General features: G+C 37.6%; 1 protein-coding gene across 4 annotated transcripts in view; it reads right to left on the bottom strand.

The window, feature by feature from the left end:
* Positions 1–6,367: 6,367 nt before the first annotated feature.
* pthlha (parathyroid hormone-like hormone a) overlaps positions 6,368–8,388 on the bottom strand; it is a 19,913-nt gene continuing 17,892 nt past the window's right edge. For all 4 annotated transcript variants that reach the window (XM_082166850.1, XM_082166849.1, XM_082166852.1 and 1 more), the window contains one exon: positions 6,368–7,831. The gene's annotated coding sequence lies outside the window, so the exon portion shown is untranslated. The remainder of the gene's footprint in view (positions 7,832–8,388) is intronic.

The following is an 8,388-nucleotide window of genomic DNA, read 5'->3' as shown; positions in this document are numbered from 1 at the left end:
ACAAGAACAGGAAGAACTTCAGGACGTAGACGCACGTATTTGCACGCGTGTGTAAAAGATTACTGTCTATGTTAAAAGAGGATATGTCATTTTTTATATAAAGATTTATATAACGAATTAACAATAAAAGAAAACGTTTTGTAATATATATGATTAAAATAAGTACAATTTAATTACATTAAATCTTTTTATATTAAAACCAACAAATAAATGTATAAATTGGGTCTAACATATATAAACTATATAGATGGCTTTTAAATTTTGGTCCCTCAGGCTTTGGGGGTGTGTGGCACAGAGTGACATATAAAATACATAAAAAATGTATTATCATGTCTATGGTCTCTAAAAGATTGAAAAACCCTGAGCTAGATAATAAACCTTTTATGTTTACTTCTTTCCACTAGAGGACACTGTTCACCAACTAAATACACTAAAGGTACACCTTATTTACCCCTCAAGTTACATATTATTACTTTAAAGGGACATATTAGTAGTTACCTTTTGAAAGGTTACTGTCCCAGTGGCAGCTTTTGTACCTTTTTTTTCTAAGAGTGAAGACTCACTGAAACCGATTGACAGACGTATGAAGTAGATTGGATCATAGGCTACTCCTTTTTTTTTAAAGACCCCATGAAATCAAAATCGAAATCAAGTTTTTTTGGCCAAAAAAATCTAAAGCATCCCTCCCTACAGTATAAATAGATGGTTAAGCCAGAGCTAAGATCAGTCACTTGTTCACACAATTACTATTTTTATATGGTGAATGGCACATAGTGCACTATATAGGGCACAGGGAACGATTCAGACAGTGTAAATATGCTTTCCATTGGGGCGAATGAAGTCTGGTTTCACGTTAGTGTCCAGAGACACGACAGCACAGAGTCGACGCAGGCCACAAAACGTATTGGATTCTTTGGATTCTGCACAGAATGCTGTATTTTAAAGCGATATGGAGATTAGAGAAGAAGGTTAGAGATTAGGAGGAAACTGCGGCTTTAACGATCTCAACGGCTCTGTCCGAGCTGTGATATAAACCAAACGGCCATTTCAAAAAGGGGGAGGAGCATTGATAGTAAAAGAAATGGACACAGCGTTAGATGTGACGTGAGCAACCCGTCTGTCTTCTAGTAGCTGTGCCAAGAGAAATCTGAATCATTCCCTTCCGAAACTTGCAGAGACGGAGAGTGTGAGTAGGAGCTGTCCATGAGCTAGGAGCAGGAGAAACTTTTGCTACGTTTTCTGATTAATTATTTTGTCATTTTTCCTCCACGTCCCCCCGATTGCCCGCGAGCTTCTCCTCCTGTCCATCAGGGCCGCGGGAAGAGGTTTTATGGGGGGGAATAGGGGCGTCACCACTTTTGAATAAGAAACAATATCAAGACTATAAAACTCCTCAAAAACGCGCACACACTCAAACCTGACTGCACATCACATTTTTGACTTTATTGATTCTGCTTTTATTCCGGAGTCCCTTTTATTTTATTGCTCCGGAGTCGCATATCAGTCACAAAATGCGCCACGGGGAAGAAAAAAACATCTATAGCCTAAATCGCACTGGACTAAGTCGCATTTTTTTAGAAATTTATTTCACAAAAAATAAATAAAAAAATGTTACAGACAGTTCTCCGTTACGGACGTGAGCGCTCTAAAGTGGCACTAAAATAATGTTTTAAAACTTTCACAGAGACCTCAAACTGAAAGCACAAAGCCTGTCTTTAAATTTAATTTCGTTTTGTATTAATTGTATCTTAATTTTAATCGATGTTTCATCAACAAATTGTCTGGATTTAATAAGAAGTAGCCTAAATATAGGCTATTAGAAAATAAATAATCAGGATACGGAGGCGCTGGCGAACCTGGAGCTCGTCTCATAATGAAACTCAGCGTAGGCCTATAAGGTAGCCTATTGCCTCACAGACCTGAGACATATAGATAGCTTGAAATGTCTACTTTTAAGCAGAACAATTCAAAACGAAAGAAAACAGACTGCGCTGCTTATGTAATTCGTATGAAATGTGCATTTCTCTCTGGCGCTGCGAAGATCGCGAGTCGTCAACTTCATCTGTCTAGCCGACACTGACATAAAAAATAACTGTTTTATTAGTAAACAATTAAAATGTCTCCTGCTATATTTTACATATTTGCCTTTTCCTTACAAAACACTGACAGTGGGGTTTTTGACGTTTTTTTTTTTTTTGAGCAGCTGCGGACAAATTCTTTCGACACACACACACACACACACAATATTAACACTCTGCGCTTATGTTTTAAAAAGATAATTTAACATATAAATAACAATTTTTAAATAGCCCACTTAAAGTGTTTAATACAAATAAATGACTAAATGCTAAAAATTTACACATTTTAATGAACAAACATATGCGTTGCATTTACAATTCTGTGAAAACAGGGGGTGCTGCAGCACCCCCAGCACCCCCACTTCCCGCGGCCCTGCTGTCCATACGGTAACCTCTCTACTGTGCGACAGAGAGTCGCGTGGTTATGACGCAATCGTTAGCCTATTTTTACAAAAACTGCTTCTACGGGGCCATAACGTAAGATACAAGGTAAAGCCTTTTATACATTTTCGTGTTTCTTTAGAAATAAATAATGGACAAATGGAGTCTTTAAATGCCTCAGATGTAAAGTTATTCGCTGTCAAAGTGACGCCAAAATGAATGGGAGTCAATGGAATGCTAACAGCCGGTGATGGTTTGCTAATCAATGGCGGCGCCCGGGGAAGCTTCAATATTTTATGAAACCCTGCCCCCCTGGAGAAGCTGCGCTGGCTGAGTACTCAGGCTACTCTCGAATCGCTCTCGCGGTACTTTGATGGCATACGTCACAGTCACGTGGCGTCGGCGCTGTATCCAGTCGGACAAAATTTCTAACCGGCATGCACTGCTTCAAGTCAGCCGCCGATCGGTCGCGGCAGAGCTGCATGAAGTCGAACAAGCCTGAAGTCTTTACATTGAATAATGCTGCTCATTTCAAGGCACTTTATTGGGCCTTTAATTATTAGGCTTTTTTGTTTTTTGTTGTTGTTGCGATTTTTGCCTTTATTTTTACAGGACAGGTGGTGGTGAAAGGCAGCACATCCTCTATATGCTCCTAAAGAAGAGAAGATTCCCATAATAGAAAGACTTATTTAACGTTTTTTTCAAGGTCAAGAAACGAACAAAAAGTAAAAAAAATGTATGTCATGGGGTCAATATCATTTTAATTATTTATTATATTCACAGCACGTAGCCTATTTCAATGTGAGCGGATTAGAGTTGGGAGGTATTTTCTTAATATTCAACAAGAGCAACAATCAGACGTTTGAGGGTTGAAAAACTCTGTTTACTGCTTTAGCGGCTCTGAAAATCACACTCGGCTCTCTTTGTTATGAAAGGATTCGAGGCCGGGGTTTAAAACACGGTCCTGAGAGCCAAAGCCCGTTTTTTCCTCCTCTCTGTCTGCGGCCGGCCTGTTAGTGTTTGTTTAAACGGAAAGCTTTTTCATCACAATGCATGGAGCCGTGTTGAAAAGCAATCGGCACTACCTCATTTTAGTCCGAGGCACTACTTTACCTCACAGGGTGTTTAAGACCGTTGCGCGCAGGTACAGAGCCCTTGGCTTGGCAAGGAAATCCTCTGAAACCAATAATCCTGGGTAATTTTCATGGCTCGGCAGCAAACGCCCATCTAAATTGTACAGATGTTTCCCACGCTTGAGGCCCGATTGATTTCTCTGCTGGAGGAGGTAATTGTCCGATCCAGTTCGCTCGGACAGCCCGAACTACCGAGTTTTTTTTTATTTCTTCTTCACGAGAACAAACCGCAGCGCGACCGTTGCAATTACTCCGCCGAATGTGAAAATCAGCCTTTGGTTCGAGCGGTAATTAGGTCAATTAAATAACACACCGTCCCCTTAAGACTCAATAAAAGCACGTCCATTCTTTATAGTTTAAGTGTGTTTGACGACATGCTTTCTTTCACTGCAAGAACATCAAAGAAACACTCAGACTTTCCGCCATTACAACTCCATTCTCTGTCTGTCTTGTTCCCACACGCTGATAGAGTTTTACAGGTGGGGTTTCATTCTCGTTTGATTATTTATCCTGCTTTTCCTCCTGGAGGAACCACAGAAGTCCTGCCAGCTGTGACCCGCCTGCCACAACAGTACTGTTGTATGATCAATCAGTTATGATGTTTTTACATTGCTTTAACTCATCAAAATAAGTTAAGCAAGATTCAACTCTTTTTAAGCCGATTTAATGTAATTTAAGTTGAAATTACTTAAACATCCGAGTTGATTGTACTTGATATTTTTAAGGCAGCAACTTTTTTTCTTACAGTGAGGTGATTATTACCCTGAAAAGCTTTGAAATCAGCTCACCTCATTTCACTGAGTTCTAGTACATTTAGTCATTCACAAGATTTGTGTGCTGGATTTTGTTTCTGAGATGTTTCTCAGAAGACTGTAGAAACTTGTTTCCACCATGGAATAAAACAAGTAATTGTGACTTTTTATATCACTTTACTATTAACTTACAATTGTGAATCTATATCACTCAATTCTGAGAATAAAAATCGGAATTGCGAGTTATAAAGTCTGAATTGCGAGATAAAAACTCGCAAATGCAAGAAAATGTCAGAATTGTGATATAAAAAGTCACAATTTCCTTTTTTCTTCTGTGGCGGAAACAAGTTTCTATAGTCTTCTAAGCATTTTCCAACAACTCAGAAACAAAATCCAACATAATTGCAAGACTTTTTTTCTCAGAATTGTGAGATAGCCTATAATGAAAGTCTGAATTGTGAGGAAAAGGTCACAGTTCTTTTTTATTCTATGGTGGAAACTCAATGAAAAAGCCATTTTTTTTACAGTGTGATGGTCTCCCCCCATACCCCAAAATGTATGAAACTTCAGCAAAAGTCTCAATTTACTCCCCATTTTTATTTATCTGAATGCAACAGTGAATCATCTTGCTGAAATATGATAGTCTGATATATTCAGGAGCAAAATATGATTAGTTGTAAACGGCTTTGAGTCGAGTCTGTGTGGTCCGACTGATCTGAGGGGGGACACTTTACAGTATGTCGACAACATGCTGACAAATCTGTTGGTATGTTATCCTGAAATGATCCCAAAACGAGTAAATAGTTCTTGTAGCCTGTAAAAGCTGTGTGAGAGGAGTGCTGGTGGAAAAGTGGGAAAAAACGACAAAATCCCATAGCGTGACGCTCCATCCGCACTGCTGATCTCAGCCTTCATTAACTGCTTGTGTGACTTTCATCAAAGTCAAACAAATAAATGTCAGAGAATTTGAATTAATTCCCAGCATGCCAAGTGCCAAAGACCCCCTCTTCTCTGCCATGGAAAAGTTGAATGTTAATGCTCTGGGAGAGAGAGAGGGACCTGGGAAATGTTCCCATATTTCTAATGCATAGGCTATAACTTGAATAAAGCTAGTTTTATCTTAGCTCATGAGAAAACAAGACTACAAAAGACATGGCTTCTGTAAGCAAGAATACATAAAAGCCTATAAATTCTGTTCAGAAAATTTGGACTAAACCGCTCAATTCATATGGATTAGTTTTATGATCTCTTGTGAACTTTTTGATGTGTGAAAGTGGTAGTTGCGTAGCCTGTCAATGGAGGGACATAAATCTCTTACAAAAGAGCTTCATTTGAGTTGATCGAAAGTCTTACGGGTTTGGAACGATATCAGATTTTTGGGTGAACTAACCCTTTAAATAGCTACGTACAGAGCTATAGCGGGAATTAGCATAAATTGGCCAGTTTTCTCTGTCAGGTCAGCTAAAGTCATGGCAGAGCAACATTTCTTAAGAGAATCTCGCTGAGCAAGTGAGTTAAAGTTGAACTGTTGACATGTTTATAGTGGCTACATGAAAAATAACACATCTGGTTTAACGGTACAAACATTTGAAGGAAACTCTATCGCCCTCTTGAGTGCTGAGGTTTGCTGCCACCACAGTAGCACAAGAACACATTAAGTGCGTTTAACCGGACTGCCAAGCGTTCGCGTGCTCGCGGAAACTGTTCTTGGCCTTAATCAGCGATTTGTATTTCCACACAAGACTTTTGACAACTTTAGTTCCATGCTGAACTTCAACGGCCGTGCGGACGGACCCCAGTTCAGACGCTGTCCGTTCATTACGGCCTGATTTTTCCACACATTTTCCACCTCGTGGTGGAATATTTTCCCGTTTGCACAGGAGCAACATCAGAAGTGAATGTGCGATATGAGCCAAACGCTCGGCTGAAGCTTTCCTTGTTCTTTACTCTCTGAACCTGAGATACACACAATCAAATATACCACACACACACACACACACACACACACACACAGAAGTCCAGACACTGCAGGAAAAGTCAGATGTTTAATCATTCAGTACATGTTTTTTGTTTTTTTCTCTCAGTGCAAAACAACAAGAGTTATTCTATAACGTGTGCTGGTCGTGTACAGAAGATCATTGTGTGGTTGTGTGATCTCAGCTGTGGCCGATAGGTGGCGCTCTCTCTCTTTACTCTTTACTGATGTGATGAAGTGGGGCTCGTCCAGGTCAGCAGGAAAGAAACCCAAGATAAACATATAGACTGTACAAAAGCCCGTCTGCAAACCCTAGTGAGCTGCATCCTAACTTAAACGGCTGATCTGGAAAAAACAGTGGTGTGCGCAGGAGACTATTGAGTTTGACAAGCTAAACGACAGAAAATCAATGCACAAATATGGGGTACTTAATGCATGAGTAACATTTCAGTCATCTTCAATCCAAAAATAAATAAATATTCAGGCCTAAATGTAAGATAACGCATTTGAATTGCAGATAAAATTTCCATTTATTTGGATTAGTTTCAACATAAACTAAAAAACTTAATGTGATGCATATTTGTCAGTCATACATCAATGAACAGGTCAGATTTCTGTGATAATACTAATAAACTGAGTGTGTTTTAAATGCAAAAAAAAAAAGAAGAAAAAAAAGCTGTATTCTGTTATCAGGCCAGTAGATGGCGATGTCACTTTACAAGTTTTCGTTGATCTGTGTGAACAGGGAGTTTTCATCTGTACGCGAAAAAGTTAAATTTTTTAATTAATGTGAAAAACTAAGTTTATTAGTTCGTTAAAACGGCGTAATCCAAATGAATGGAAGTTTAATATGCAAATCAAATACATAAATGTAAAATTTTTGAGTGTTGGATGTTTGATTTTAGTGAGCTTTCTGTGACTGTCTTGTATATGTGAAGGATGTCTTCGGATAGGGAATGAGTCTATGATGCTGTCTAGCTAGGCAGCTCACTAAGTTTTGGCACAGACTCACAGAAACATGGATGCCAAAGCTGATGAACATACAATGAACAGAGAGGTGGGCATGACTATAGTCTTCTTCATTCAACTGAACCACAAAATACGTCCATTAACAAAATGACTTGTATATATTTCTATATTTATATATCTAAAGTGCATTATAGTACAAAAATATAGAAGGTCAGCAGCACCTTGATACCTTTACAAAATAAATACACCATTCAAACAAAATAAATTACAGGAATTCTGACACCGTAATAGAGGCATAGTCCAAAAAAAAACAAAAAAAAAGAATAAAAAAGGAAAACGAAAAAGAAACAAAGCAAAGTATTCACAAGGATCCAAATCTGCAGCTCGGTGGAGCTGTAATAATGCTTTAGCAGTATCGTTATTTGTCATTGTCACTGTTCGGGCGCATTGAGAATATTTACAGACAATAAATATTTTCCTCTCACTTTTACAGTGGACGGTAACATGAGCATTTAGGCATCCGTATCAAAAGTCCTCACGGATCTGAAAGAGAAAAGGCAAAACTGTTACATTTCAATGAACTGATTTATTGTTCAATCTTAAAAAAAAAAGTTTTTATTTTATTTTTTTATTTTTTATAGTAAATCAAATACTTAGTAAAAATAATGTTTGTTATTTAATATATATATTTTTTTTTTTTTAACATTTTTTATATATATTATATAAATATTTCATACATTTCATATTTTTATATATATATTATTTTTTTTACATTTTTCATGTATTTAATGTAATCGTATGTGTTTTAAAACTGCAATTGTCACGTTAAAGAGCAACTTCTGCTTGACTTAACACATACAAATGTACTTTGTTGGTATGAATTAATGTATTTAGGTTGATTTAGGGGTGTAACAATATATCGTGTCACAATATATCGCAATACAAACATGCATAAATATGTATCGTGGATAGTTCACCCAAAATAAAAATTAAAGTTTTCAAAGTTTTAGTGTCAGTACTGCATTAAACTACTATATATAATGTTCAATATAATGTATAATAATGCATATTTGTGGGTCCTGATAATGCCAAATGTCTGA

Source organism: Leuciscus leuciscus (assembly GCF_965113295.1).
Source record: "Leuciscus leuciscus genome assembly, chromosome: 4".
Lineage (NCBI taxonomy): Eukaryota > Metazoa > Chordata > Actinopteri > Cypriniformes > Leuciscidae > Leuciscus > Leuciscus leuciscus.
This window is presented reverse-complemented; position numbering and strand designations above follow the sequence as displayed.